The sequence below is a fragment of the Numida meleagris genome, chromosome 16 (assembly GCF_002078875.1).
Source record: "Numida meleagris isolate 19003 breed g44 Domestic line chromosome 16, NumMel1.0, whole genome shotgun sequence".
Taxonomy (NCBI): Eukaryota; Metazoa; Chordata; class Aves; order Galliformes; family Numididae; genus Numida; species Numida meleagris.
Window position 1 is genome coordinate 7,938,869 of NC_034424.1, and position 14,747 is coordinate 7,953,615.

Consider the following 14,747-nt stretch of genomic DNA (forward strand, 5'->3'; position numbering starts at 1 on the left):
GCGCAGCGCCGCGCCGCGCGTCCATGGGGCCGGAGCCCCGCAGGTGGGCGCCGCTGTGCCCGGGGGGCTGCGGGATGGGAACCGGGGCTAAGAGCTGGGAACCGGGGCTGCGGAGTGGGAACCGGGGCTGAGAGCTGGGAGCCGGGGCTGCGGGGGACTCTGCGGGACGCGGCGTGCACTGCCCCGGCTGCTCCGCCGCCCCGTGCTGCCCCCTCGGCGCGGGGGGGGGGAGCGGTGTGTCCCCCTCCGGTGTCCCCTCCTCGGTGTCCTCTCCCCATCCTTGTGCCCGGGATACGGTACCGGAGGCCTGGGGAGGGAGGGGACGAGGGGCGGAGGGGGGGGGGGGGGGCGGTCAGCGGGCACACGCGGCCCCGCAGCCCCCCCGGGTGTGAGCTGCGGGTCCGAGCCGGAGCCGTGCCCGGTGCTGGGCCGGGGGGCGCGGGGCGATCCGCAGCAGGCGGTAGTTAAAGTGCGTTCGCCGTGTCAAGGACTTCTCCAAACATCTTCCCTGCTGTAGGGAAAGAAAATGACAGCGGTACATTGTGTACTCCGCCGCGCCGGGCTCGCCCATACGTATTAGCGGCAAAGTACAGGATCACTTAAAGCGAAGTCTCCATTACATGCTGGGTCATTAATTTGAATATTCGCTTGTGTGTTTCCTCCTTTCAGGAGGCATTTGTGAGATTGCGGGCGGCTTGATGTGCTCCGTGCCTGCCAAGTGTTTGCCTTGTGTCCTGCGTTATTGACGCGCTGGCACGCTGCTGCACCTTCCCCGGCTGAAATATTAAACAGTAGTAGGAGCTGAAAGCGGTAAACAAAGCTGAATTCCTGCTGCCTTCCCAGGGAGCTCAGGGCTGTGTCCTGGGAGCTCCCAGAGCCGTGTGCCCCCAGGGTTCCTGCAGGAGAACCCCCACCTCCCATGTCAGACCCTGCAGCCAGAAGGGAGAAAGCTGAGCACTGCTTATTAGCTGAGTGTATGTAGCTTATGGGACAGTATGTGTGTGACCTCAAGGTGTGGGCACTGGAGGTGATAGCGGTTTGATCCGCAGTGTGCAGCACGTATAAAATAACGAGGGATCCTGACCTCTTCCTCCTGAGAGTGGATGTCCTTCCAGCGTCCACTGAAGGCAGCTATGGGCACCGTGCAATCCTTTATTCTCCTGTAGAGGTCTTAGAACTAAGGCTTCGTGGGTGCAAAGTGGAGATATGTGGACGCTGAAGGGATTTCTCAGCCTGAAGTCTCTGGAAGGAAACTTCCAACGCTTGCTAAATAATTCGGCTAGGTGGAGAGAAAGCAGATTGCAGTAAACGCAGAACCAGGAGCTGTGCACGTGGCTTTAAGGGGGGGCAGTGTGGCAAAGCAGGTGCTTTGCATTCAGGTGGGCTGCAGGACGGCACAGCACCGCTGCCCCGAAAACACCACGGGGTCCACAGCCCAGAAAGGTTTCCTCGAGCTTTGCAGAGGGCGCTTCAAGTGATCCTGGGAGGAAAAATCCTCTTGTGCTGGAGTCCTGCAGAGTTCCGCTGTGCCCCATCAGGGCCGGCTCTGCGCTGCGCTCCCCCGGGCGGTGCTGTGCCTATGGGTGCTCTGCTTGCAGAGGGATTGCTGCAGAGAAACCTCCGGACCCGGGCGTGCTCATCCAAGTCAGGATGCAAACCCTCTGGCGCTGGAATGGAAATATTTATTTTAGAGCGCCTTATTATAAAGTCAGATTTCCCTGCCAGGCCTTCGGGAGGGCCGGCGCAGGGCTGCGCGCGCTGCAGATACGGAATTTATTTGAAAGCTGCCTTTATGGACATAATAGCACTTAAATTGGTACACGGCTCTCGGATGCGATAGGAGGACGCTTTGTAAAGGACGGTGCGGAGCCACTGGGTTGTGGATAAACGTAGCAGAACAGCCCTGCGAAGCGGCCATGCGCCTGTGCTGCCGGTTTGCTCTGTACAATGCCTGTGTTTAAAAATACCCGGGCCTGACAAAATGGGGTTAGGATGAGGCTTCAGCTGCAGGTTTGGATTTTGCCCAGGTTTTGTGAGCCGGGCAGCTTCATAGCAGTGAGAGAAACGGGTGGGCTGGGAGGAACGGGTCTGGTGATGCTGAAGGGCAGAGAACCGAAAGGAGAGCTGTGCTTTAATTGCTTTTTTTTTTTTTTCCCCCTTCCACATTTCTTTGATTCTAGTTGCATTTTCTTTCTTTCATTTCATTCAAGCATTCAGCATGGAGGAAATTAAACTGAACGGCAAGTTCCCTCCAGCACCGAATGGGCACAGAGCGCTGCGTCCTGCTGCAGCCAGCCCGGCTTTGCCAGCCCCTGTACCCCACAGCTCCACTGCCACTGGGGCTGAGCTGCTGCTCCCCGGGATGGAAACACCTAAAGGGTGTGTGTCGTGCAGGGCTTTTTTTAATCAAGCCAGCGCAGAAATTGAGAAATAGGTTAAGCATGCTAAGGAGGGTGAGGCTGTTGGTTTTCTCTCTACCTGACTTTATTTGCGAAGTGACAGGAATTTTGACAGCCTTTGTGTCTTTTTTAGCAAATCAAGTGTCATGCCAGGTTTGCCTGTGGATGAGATCATTTGCAAAATATGCTTCCCAGCTTGCTTCAGGCATAATTCATTGTGTCAACTGCAATTGCTCATTTGCTAGGAACTGTGATTCATTAGCGATTTTTTTTTTTTTTAAGTTCAACTTGTTTTTTAAGCAAATGTTTGGAGGCAGGACAGAAAATTAAAAGAAAACAAAACAAAAAAAAAAAAACAACAAAAAAAACCCCCAACTTTAAATCGTACGGAGTTTCTACCCACAAATGCTGCTGTGAAGGGAAAACTTGTTAGAACGGCCCGGTCCTGGGCAGGGCCAAGCAGCCCCTGGGAGCGCTCAGCTGCGCGGTGTTGCACTCATTTTTGTCATGTGATTGCTCCTAAACGGGGACAGAGGTAATAATGCTCATCCTGCGGGACCGCCTGCGCCACGTGGAAGCTCCAGGACAGCGGGACGGGCAGACAGATGGACAGACAGAGGGACACTGGGCTGGGCAGGGCAGGGCTGGGCAGAGCAGCACAGTGCTGGGGACCCTGCACTGTTCTCTGCTGATGTGGGGAAAGGAAGACAAACGTCCCTTGGCACGGGAGCTGTGCCGTGCCTCCCAGCACTGCTCGCGGGCACCGTGCTCCTGCTCGGGGTGCTTCAGAGGTCCCCAGATCAGACTTTAAAAAAATCATACCGAAAAATTCGCACGTCGGGGACGTTTTTATGTTTCCTTTCTTGTGGATGGAGGCAAATATTTCAGTGCATTTTTTTCTGTAGGTGGGTGGATGGGGGAGAAATCACTGCTGCTGCTTCAGCAGCCACTGACTCCCCTCCAATACCAAACCAGCGTGCGGGGGCTGCACGAATGAAAATGCTTTCCAGAAGAAAGAAATATATATACATATATATATCTTTTTAAACTTCTAAGCGACGGCGATCAGGGCATTGACACATAAGGGACTGGGCAGGCTGTTCTTCCCCGCATCCCCTCGTGATGGTTTGCTATGGGATGCTGCTCCTGTGGTGTCGGGGTGCTCCCTGCTGCCCCGGGTCTGTGGGGCGGGCGTCTCGTGGCTGCGTGCCCAGTGCTGGGGGGCTGCCCACCTCGGGGCTCATATACAGGCACTGGGGTGAGATCTGGCGCTTCACCTCGCTGCCAACCCCACGGCAATCCAGCCGGTATCAGGACCTATTAATCATGTGCAAAAGCAGGAGGAGAAAAATCCTCTTTCTTTGCGGCATCCAATCTGTAGCAATCAGGGCTCCTTGGGATCTATCGATCCGGGGAGCGGAGCCAGATGTCTTCCATCCCCGGGTGTCTGCGCACAGAATTTCGGCAGCCGGTTGCGGGGCGGTGTGTGCGAAGAATTGCGAGCTGGGGACGGCCGAGCTGGTGCTTCGTCAGGCTCACGGGCTCGGTGGCAGCACGCTTGTATGGAAAGGGTCCTGTGTTCCGGTGCCAGCGCTGGCGCGGCTCCACGAGCGCGTTTGTATCATGATATCCACTGGGGAAGCATATGGCAGCCTCGGTTATATATATTGTGTGGGGGCACATATTTTACATGCCAGTTCTCGCTGTCATAGGACAAACATTTACGCTCCGATTATATGAGGCATTAGAAAAACAAGAGCAGGGGTTGGAAATGCCATAATTCCTCGCAGAGATGTCGTAAAAGGCACTATTTAGTGGTGATACGGCAACGGCAAAATGAAGGGGTGATAATGTTTCCATCCGTAGCGCTTTCAGGGTGCTAAGCTTTGGAGGGATTACGCTTTGAAGAGGTTTAGGATGCAGGTGGATAAATACGCCGCTGGCATTTCAAGGCACCCCACGTGGAAGGCAGTGGCCAGGTGCCGGGGGGAGGTGGGGAGGGAGCGTTTACCCCATTGGAGGCAGCTGGAGGCTTTGCCCCGAGGTTGCAGGTTGATGGTTCGAGCCGTGCAAAGTGCCCACAGACAGGGGCTCCCCCTGCCCCACGTCCCCAGGAGCAATGCTCCGAGTCTGCAGCAGCTGGAGCAGCCTGCCTGGCAGCGAGCCTGAGCGGAGCGAGGTGCTTCAGGGGTTATCTTTTGTCGCTCTCGTTGCTAACTCAGTCTTTTTGTGATTTGTGGATGGTTGTGTGGAGGGTTTACATCTCTCTGGTTCATCTCATCCCTTCCCACAAGTTGTGGTGAGCTCCCGAGGAGCAGGCTGCAAAGTACGACTGTAGGCTGTGCGTCGTGTCTGTAGCTGCAGCCCGGCTCGCAGGGCACGCGTGTCACTTGGTCACTGCTCTGTGCAAAGAAAAGTTGTGGGAAACGTCATCTTGCTGCTCTGCAGCCACCTCCTCCTTTGTGCATGCCTCTCCTGGCATGTGGACACGAACACATGCCTGTGCTTAATGAAACATCACCACCTAGGTTTAATTGTCTTCTGGTTGAGGACCAATTTTGCACGGTGTTATAACTGCATTTTTCCCGTGTGCGAATGCTGCTGTGGCCACAGCACCTGAGCGTGCAGAGCTGGGGCAGGAGAGGGGACATCTCCTGCTGCTGTTCTCCGAGCCCTTGACTCCAGTACATCACCAGGAAGAAATTAGGTGAATTGCCAAGCACAAAGCACGCTTTCCTAATAAATCTCTGCATGCATTTGGTAGTGCTGCCCCGATCACTGCTGGAGCTCAGCCCCACAGGAGCTGGGTGCTGCGCCGTGCGATGCTAGGGTGGAATTTTTGACACTTGTCTAAGTACAATTTCTACTCTTAATGCATCATTAGCACAGTTTTCTGCATTTCATTCATCTCCCATTACAGCGCTCAGTCCCGTCTGTTAATTTTTGTGTGTTGATATTTTTGTTGTCAGCACTTTTTTTTTTCTTTTTTGAAGCCTATAAAACCATTAGGGTGAAAGAAGATTAAAAAGATACATTACAATTAAAATGTTAATGAAATCTGCATCGTACAACTTTTGAAACCATTTAGGCATTAATCTTTTTTGGTCTTATGTCCATTAACTCTGGCGATTCTTATTCCACACTGACCCCTGCTGAGAGAGCTGTGCCATAATTGGATTTAAAAAGAGAGGGGGAAGGAAAGCAGGGAGGGGGGGGAGCGCTTTAGCAAGTAGGAGCTGGAAAGCTGGCTTTGCTCGGGGGGGTGTCCATAGGGATGAAGCTGCTGTACGTGCAGGAAGGGTACAGGAGAAGAGCAGATAACCATTTGCCACCATGGCCTCATCTTTCCTCCCTTCCTTCCTCCAAAACAGCGTTTCTGGAGGTTAAGCGATTATTATTATTTTTTTTAAATAGACTTTCAGGAGCTTGCACAATATTTGGATGGGGCCCAGAGCACCCCCCCAGCTCCGGGGCAGGCTAAAGAGAAGGGTTGGCTAATTCACAGTCTGTGCAGTGAGTCGAACAACAGGACTTCTTGACTCATCAGACAGCTCCTAGGAACCGTGCCATGACTTCTGCAGGACTGTGGGCTGCGCGGGGCCGCTCGAGCCCTGCCAAGCCTTCAGACCATCTAGAACACTCTGTGCTGCTCAGCCCGAGCCGTGCTGGGTTTCTGGATGCCTTCTTCTGAAGGATTCTGTGTGTTTTCTCCCACATCTTCTGCGGGACGCTGCAGAAGTTTGGGAGCGCCGGTCCTTTCGTGCAAATTGTGGTTCTCGGTGTGGGACAGGGGGGTATTGGCTCAGTAATGGGATGGGCGTGCTGCTTAATGAGGCAGTAATGCAGCTCTGAAGTCAGAGGATGAGCGCATCCTGATGCGGGAGCTGGCGGGCGGCCGAGGGGAGTGGAGCAGCAGCCCGGCTCGTGCTCGTGCTGCCAGCGGGAACTCAGGAGAGCTAAACACAAGTTTGGAAGCCGAGGGCTCGGAGGGATGGTGGCGGCTCTCTGGGGCTGAGTTGGCGCTGTCTTCAGTTCTGAGCTCGCCGCTCACGTGCAGCAAAGCCTAGATCTTCAGTGCTTGATTTCCTTTTTAAGTGGGCAAAAATTGAAATGTGTAATGTTGCTGGCTTGCGCCGAGTGTTTAGGCATCGCCTGAATTTATAGCATAAGAACCTGGGACAAGGACGCGTCCAACCCCTGTCCCTGCCTTCCCCTCACAGCACCCACAGCAACGTCCATGGGGACAGGTGACATCGATGGGGATGGGCGATGTCCATGGCTGACATGGCATGTCCCCCTTCTCCATGGGCTTCCTGTGCTCTCTCCCATCTCAGAGCTGTGCCCGGTGCATGCGGGCTGGGAACAAAGGCAGCACTGTTGGAAGTCCCTGCTCACTGGGACAATGCACGGGCACTCGTAGGCCCAGGAGAGGGAGCGGGACAGAGCTGCCCCCCAGGACACGCTGCCGGCACTGAAAGGACACACACCAGGATCGATATCCAAGCAGTCCAATAGAATCTGTGGAAATTTCATCTCAAGTCATCTCCAGCAATCCAATAAGTCTTTTTTTTCTTTTTTTTTCAGACAGCCATTTCCTTGTTTTTCCTTTTTCTCTTGTCGTCGTTGTGCAGTGTGAGCAGGGCCGTGGTGCAGCTGGCCGAGGCCGCTCCGCTCTGCGCCGTGTTCCAGGCCCATGGCAGTGGTGGCTCTCATCCCCAGACCATGATGCTGATTTTGGCACATGGGCTGCTTGTAGATGTGTGCAGAGGGATTTCTAGCACCCAAAGCCACGGGGTCCCCGTGGGTCCCCACTGGGAGCTCTGTACCAAGGCCTGGGCACGCAGCTGCTGTGTGAGCCACTCTGCTGACCCACGGGGGCCGGTCTCTCTGCGCCGTGCCGATACACGTCTGCATTCAAGTGCTGGGTTCATTTTTGTGGGTAGCAAAAAAAGAAAACCAACAAACAAACCCTGAGTGCCTAGGGACATGGGTTGTGCTGGCAGAACCACGTGCAGCACCTGCTGCACTCCTAGGGTTGCTGTGGGCTGCGGCCAGGGCTCCTTCTGGGGTGCAGTGGTGCTGGCACGGTGTGGCAGCTTTCGGTGCCATGCATCCCACCTCTTGTTTCATTGCCATGTGTAATGCCTGTCCCAAGAACTGACCTGAACTCTGCCTCTTCCCTTTAGTTTGGGGAAGGTTAGCTCGGGTTCAAACCACTGTGATGCGGTTGGTAATTCTGAGCGGCGTATTAAGCATTTAATACAGGAGCGCATTAGCTCCCACCCACATCCCCCGTCGGATGCCGGCGGAGGGAAGCGCTCCGTGCCCACATCCAGGAGCTGCTGCTGGGCACACGGCATGCACGGCTCCCTCCTGGACCCCTGCTCCTTGCAGCCACCGCTGCCCCATTGCCACAAGCAGCGTGCTCCCTGCTGGCTCTGCATGCACGGCACTACGGCCAGGTGGCTGCCCCAGCGCAGTGGCTGTCCCCATCCCCACGTTACCACCGCTGCCCGGCACCGGCTCAGCGCAAGGAGCACCGAACTGATGTGCCGTGCCTAATTGTGTTACAGCTCAATTTGCGGAGCCTTGCTTCGCTCGCGCAGTACATCAGAAGCTCTTGTGAAATCTAATGTGCTGTAGCATCGGCGCAGGAAAAAGCTCTGCCTTCTGTGAAGCCAGACTGTTGCAGCGTAATTTGTTTTGTAAGATTTTGAAAGGCGGTGTTGCAATATGTAACAGTAGAATAGTGGGAAGATGGTCAGGTGGTTCTTAGGACTTCAACAGACAGATTTCATGTCTGTGTGTTTTTGCAACACCTTTCTATAAAGGGAAACATAATTTAAAATATGATTACTTAGTGTTGTAACAGTCTTCTCAAACGTTTTTGCATTATGCAGAGATCATTATCAGAGGCTGATATTAACTTGCAAAGAATATTATGCAAATCGCTCTCCTGTTCTTCTAAAAAGAAATTTCCTTCATAATGCAAAGCGTGACAAAAAAAATTGTGCAGAAGCTTTTGGCAAAATTACATTCAGAAGATGTAACAGTTTTTCTGCTTACTAGCGCAATCCATTTGTGCCTTTCTGCTGGGTTTTCTCGACTCAAGCTGATAAAAGATGAATTTTAAAATCAGGGCTGGGCTGCGTGCGGGGGGGACCTTGTACCTCCCGGGCTCAGGAACAGAGAAGGACAGCTCTCGTGCTCGGAGCCACGCAGGCAGTCTCTGCATGGTGGCAATTGGAGGCCAATTGCCCAGGGGTTCCGGGTGGGCATTGGTCCTGCAGCCAGTGGTACGCAACTCCGACCTCCCCAAATTCCAGCGTGCCGCGTTCATGGCACCGTAACCAGCTTGCATCGCTGCGGCAGCACGAGCATCCCAGGTGCCAGGGGGTGGCACCAGGGGGTGACGCTGGGATGCGTCCCGTCCTGCCCTGAGCCGCGCCAGCCCTGCCCGCTCTGTGTTCCTGAGCATCAGCACATTCCTGCAGGACATCCCAGCCCTGCTAAAGTCGTGGTGAGTTTGCACCGACTCCATCTCTCCTCCTTTTTTTTTTTTTTTTCCGGTTAGAAACTGATGGTATCTGCTCAGAGCTGCTCCTCCTGATACAGAAACCAGACCCCACTGGGATCAGACATTCTGCTCTTACCGCAGATGGATTGACCAAAATAGACCCTAATAAATATTGTAACCAGCTTAAATGACTGAAATATTCGCAGGCTGCGAATGGCAGTGAGTTCAGAAAGGCTCCTTCCCTGCAGAACCCCACTTTTGGGGCACTTATGGTCATTTTGAAAAACTATAGCTTTTGTCCTCAAATGTAGGTATTTCTCAATACAAATGCAATTGAGAAAGGTCGGTCACATTTGGAGATGCAGGCTGAATTATAGCATTGTAAAATGGCAGAGCGAGTTTTCACCGGCACGGGGAATGTTCGGACTATTTTTGTGTCTGGTTAGATAACTCAATATTTCAAAATCAAACCAAACGAGATAAATAAGCTGCAAGCCGTAGTTAGCATTCATCAAGCAACTTAGTCTGGGCGCTGGGGCACCGGCTGGCTCCACCTCTAGCTGCAGGGTTTCCCCGCTGGTAACTGGCGAGTGCTGATCCTCAGTGATGCTGTGCTGCAGTGTGCGGGATCTGAGCAGGATGCCCTGCCCCGCACTGTGCCACGGCCCCGCTGCGTGCTGCTGCTTTCCCAGTGGGTTACAGAGGAAGGACCGTGTGCTTTCGGAGCTGTTGGTTGAGAGGGTGAATCGAGGCAGCGAGGTGTTGCGCTCTAACCGCGGCGGCAGGAAGGAGTGTGTGATTTCTGGGTTTTTCTTGAGGTTTCCCCTTGTTGGAGGAGCTCTGCTGAGCGCGTTCCTGCAAACCCCTTCCTGGTGTCCCCTTGCAGAAACAGTGTTGCTGCCAAATGCACGTCAAAGAGCAGCTTCAGCCTTCCCCTTCCTTGCTCTCAGCCGGGTTGGCTGCACGTGCTCACTCACTGCGGGGTGCAGGTTGGGGAACAACGGGGACTGCCGGAATTCCCTGCACACCCACTGCCATCGTGCACGAGCTGGGTGTTTGCAGGGCCAGCAGGCCGATCTGTCACACCAGGCCATTTGTTTCTGCTTTCCAGCATTCTCCTGGTGGTTTTGGCCCGGTGCAGGAGCTGTCCATCATCTCAAATCGCAGCTCTGCTGCTGTTGGCCACCAAACAGCTGCCAGGGCTGTGCCACACCTGTCCCCGCAGCCCTGTGCACCGCCAATGGGGCAGGGGAAATTTGCTCCCCAGAACTGCAGCAGCTCGAGAATGGAGCAGCGCTCCTGCATACAAATGGCTGCTTTTCCTTCTCTGTGGGCAAAGGCTCTGAATGGAGCCTGGGCAGCACCCTGCCTTGCCCTGGCACTGCCAGCAGCAGGGGAGCTCCTTGGGTTGGGGGTGGCACAGCCCAGCGGAACGCGAGCAGGCAGTGCAACCTTGAAGAGTTTTGTAGGTCTTAAAAGTTTTAATTAAAAACCTGGCGTGGCGGAGGGTGTTTTGTTTTAGTGGGAATGTCTTCATTTCTTTTGCAAAAGAATTAAATGAAACCGTGGGTATTTTATTTTATTTTTTTTAATATTTCTGCCTATTTATTCTTCGACATGAAGCGTTAGAAAATAATTGAGTAAAACAAAATCCACAAGGCTTCAAATTACCTCCAGCTTAATGTTTTATTTAAGAGGTTTGCTAACTGACATTCCTTATAATGAATTAGGTCACCCGGCTCTAAAGAGTGTTGCGGGTTTCCTCCTTTCCATTTCAATGTGAGCGCTTCCCGTGCGCGGGCACGGCCGCTCCGTGGCTCCCGGTCCCCCCAGCGCGCAGAACCTCGCTCTAATTACTCTCAATCACACTGGTGCAAATGAATATATCCATGTTTGGAGGATTGGAACTGTGTTGTCATGGCAATCTCTGTAAGGTCATGAGAAACTCATTGATATTGTTCGCCGCCTCTCCCGGGAGACCTCGTCTACCTTGGCGAAGCGATGGGTTGGGGTGTTTTGTCTGATCACTTTAAAGCGTAATTTGGTCACAATTGGGCCGAAGGGGCCCTGCGGTGAATAGCACGCTTGTGTTCCGAGAGAGGAGGCTGTGGCCAGACCGGTTGGGCGCTGGGGAATACTGTTACAGCGTTTTGGCAGCGGGGCCCCATTCCGCCTGTTGCAGAATGCACAAATAACCCCGTTCCGTGGCGGGCGGCCGCGAGCGCTGCAGGTGGCACCGGGCGCAGGGACCATGGGCCGGGCCGCCCTCGCTTCGTGTCGGGAAGGTGAGAATTAGAGGAGCTGGTAACAAAGTGCATCCAGGTGGGTACACGGGTGGGTCTGCGCTTCTGTCAGCTGGTGCGTGGGGAAAGGCGCTAGGTCTGAAATTTGAATTAAGCTGAATTAAGTGATCCAAAGCGTGGTTGGTTTGTGTGCAAAAAGCTTTTGTGTGCGTGCATGGCAGCCACAGCGCAGGACGGGGCCTAAGGCGTCGGCCTAAGGGATCCACAGAGTTGTGGGTTTGTTTGTGCTGTTCTTCGCTTTAGGAAACAAACAAGCAAGCAAAAAACCCATAAAATCAGGACGGAATCTTATTGGCAGAGAGCCTCGACAGCGCTTTGTTTTGCAACTAAGTGTTAAATCCAGAATTCATACGCCTCTTCTCTGGGGCCGTTCTGCAGGCCTCGCACGCGCTTGTGCAGAGGACAGTGTGCAGGTAACCGGGTTTGAGAGCTAAAGATCCGTGTTTAAAGTCAAAGAAATAACTATTGGCCGTGGGATAAAAGCGAGCTGCTGTCTGGGGCCGCGTAGGTCGGGTGGTCATTGCACATCTGGCCTGCAGCTGCTGCTTCTGCCCACCAAAATGCAGGGCCCTGCTCACCCCACAGCTGCCATGTGCGGTGGGTTCTGCTGTGGGTGCCTCACGTGCTCCCAAAGGCACGGAGCTGCCGTCCCCGGCTGGGGGCTGTCACCCCGATCCTCCCGCACAGCACTGCGGGTGGCACGGCGCTCTGCGGGGCCTCGCTGTCAGATGAAAGGTTTCAAATTATAACGTCGGGTAATTGCTGTAGTTAAGGAAAGGTTCCAAGTGTAATTAGGAGTTGGGTTAAAAAAGCCGACCACAGAGCAAGTGGAATTTCAAACGAGAGACCTATCTACGTTTAAAAAGTCATTGATTTTTAAGTGCTGTCCTGGACCCATGGGGGTTCAGTGATACCCCCACACCGCGGGGCTCGCCCAGGAGCTCCCTCCAACCCGCTGGGCTCAGGGTGCCCTTGCTTTGCGGGGCTGCAGGGGGTATGCAGCCACGAGCCTTTGATGTCGGGAAGGCAATTAATTGCAACTGCTGTAATATTTGCGATGCTTCAAAACCCTCGCGTTGCTCCCCGCGTTGTCTTTTGTTGGTTGGTTGCTCAATACGGGCATGTGCCGTGCTGCTTTGGTGACAGCAACGCGGAGTAGCCACATTTTGGACAACATTTTGTGACAATTTCTTAATTTCCTGAGTGAGCGCAGGGTTCTCGGGCTCTCCTTCCTCTGCCAGAGAGACTATTTGCTCACACAAAGTTCTTCATTGTAATAGGGGAAAAAATCAATTTGATTACTTTCATGTCAGCATGCATGTCTAATGGCTCAGAAGTTATTGCAGCCATAAAATATACAGTATCATTCCTCTCTCACTCTGAGATTTGACAGGATTAATATAGTCAGCATGAAATCTTAGTCATAAAGCCGACCATAAGCGATGGTAAAATTAGCCGCTGAAATCGTCTGCTTATGGAGAGCATCTTCTGCTTCTCCTTCTGGGAGCAAACGCCGCGGGCTGGGTGCATGGATGGGCCCTGGTGCTGGGGCTGAGCAGCGGCACGCTGCTTTATCCTTGGGTTTGGGCAGAGCATTGCCTTTCAGGGCTAAACTTACTTAAAAATTCCATTAAAAAATAACTTTGCTGCACTTTAGTAATATTCTCTGAAACACGGCTAGAATGTAATTTCGCGCTGCATGGGAAGCGATGGGATGGGAAGCGATGGGATGGGAAGCGATGGGATGGGAAGCAATGGGATGGGAAGCAATGGGATGGGAAGCAATGGGATGGGAAGCAATGGGATGATTCCCTCCGAGGGGCTGCAGGTGTCTGTGTGCCATGTGCCCACGCGGGGTTGGGAGTGAAACATGAGGGCAGTGGCCCCAGTGCCCCCAGCGTGACCACTTCAGGATGTGGGGGTCAGACTGGCAGCCCCTGCAGACACCTGCTGATAGTCACCAAAGGATGCAGGTAAGAGGAAAACGAGCCAAAACTCCGGGTTGGATTCTTTCTTCATATATATTTATATATGTCAATTTTTGCTGTTAGCTGATGGCCTCTTGCATGCACCCATTGCTGGGACACGTCCTCAGCACGGCGCGGTGCCCATAAAGGACCCTGCAGCCCTGAGCGCTCTGTGGGGGTCCCCAGAGCCCCTTAACCCCATGAGGACCCAAGGCAGAGCAGGTGCTGGTCCTGCCCAGCCGCCTGTCCCGGTGTCCTGGTGCCAGTTTGGGTCAGCAGTGCTGGACCAGCAACAAGCCAACACAGCAGGTGGAGGGATGAGGCACAGGCACTGCTGGGCAGCAGCAAAGGGAGGAAAGCACATGGCACCTCGGGGTCACCAGGTGCCAACTGGACACCTCGTTGTGCTTTGATGCCCACACAGCGTGGGGAGCGGGAGCGGGGACGGCGAGGTGCTGGAGATGGAGCTGCTGCAACTCTTCCATTTTAATAATAGATTACCATTAGTATCCGCCCGATATAACGCGCGCCTCATTATTGCTTACTCAGAATAATTTCTCCTTATAGAACCTTGGAACTTTATTTGCTGAGCATAAAATATGCAGCAATGCATGAATAGTTTTAAGACTCGGTCCCCTCAACTAATACAGTGTGCTTTTTTTTTTTCTCCTTTTCCGAGCTGTGATTGAAGTCAAATTAACATATTTACCTCCAGAGCTCCCAGGAGCGGCGTTAAAAAATTCAGGAGGTGGTTCAGAATGGTCTGCCATTGCTGGGTCTGATGCTGGGCTCCCTTTCTCTATAGGGCCGTGCAGACCTTTGACTCTCAGCCCCACACTCCCCTTCCTCCCCGTGCCGGTCTTTGCGCTCAGCAACAGATGGGAGCGGTGTTACTGCCGCTGCGCTCCCCAAAGGAAGCGCTTTATTTTATTGTATTGGCTTTTTAGGATGGGAGAGAGGGAGAGGCAGGGAGAGGGAATGAGTTATAATAAATAACACAGAGCCCTGGCTGCTGTTTCAGTCTGCAATAAGGAGAGGTGTTGCGGCGCGTTCCTGCCGATGGGTGCGGGCTGTGCGCTGCTGTTGTCACCGCGCTCTGCCTCAGCTTATCTGCAGGTGATAGCTGTTTCCTACAGCGAATCACAGGCCTTATTTTTTTTCATATTTTGACATCTTCTCATGGGAAAAAAAAAAAAAAAACAAAAAACGCAGTGTGAACGCAGATGTTTGAAACCGAACCGAGCTTGCTGCTCTATTGCCCAGAGGCTTCTTTATTCTTCCCAGCCCAGGAGCTGTCCTGCCTGTGCCGTGATTTATTTCTGAAGCAGGAGGGTGTCACAGAAGCCAAACTGCAGTGATCCCAGTTCCGATGCTCTGGGTCCATGGAGCCGTGCACTCTGCCCGTGGAGCGGCCTTGGCCGTGTTGTTGCTGTGGGCAGGAGGTGCTGCAGCAAATCTCCCTGCTCCTAAACTAGGAAGTGATTGCTGCAGATGTTGTTCCCTGAGCAATGGGTTAATCCTTGGTGGTTAGCATGGTGTGGCAAAAAAAAGAAACTTATTT

General features: G+C 53.5%; 1 protein-coding gene across 5 annotated transcripts in view; it reads left to right on the plus strand.

Moving 5' to 3' along the window:
- The window catches only part of NACC2 (NACC family member 2), a 48,320-nt gene that overhangs the window by 13,145 nt on the left and 20,428 nt on the right, over window positions 1-14,747 (plus strand). For 2 of the 5 annotated variants that reach the window (XM_021413726.1, XM_021413731.1), the window contains exon 1: window positions 1-43. The exons of 1 other annotated variant lie outside the window; for it this stretch is intronic. The gene's annotated coding sequence lies outside the window, so the exon portion shown is untranslated. Of the gene's footprint in view, window positions 44-5,622; window positions 8,920-10,470; window positions 11,239-14,747 lie in introns of those variants that run through there. 2 more of the 5 variants (XM_021413730.1, XM_021413728.1) reach the window with 2 other exon arrangements.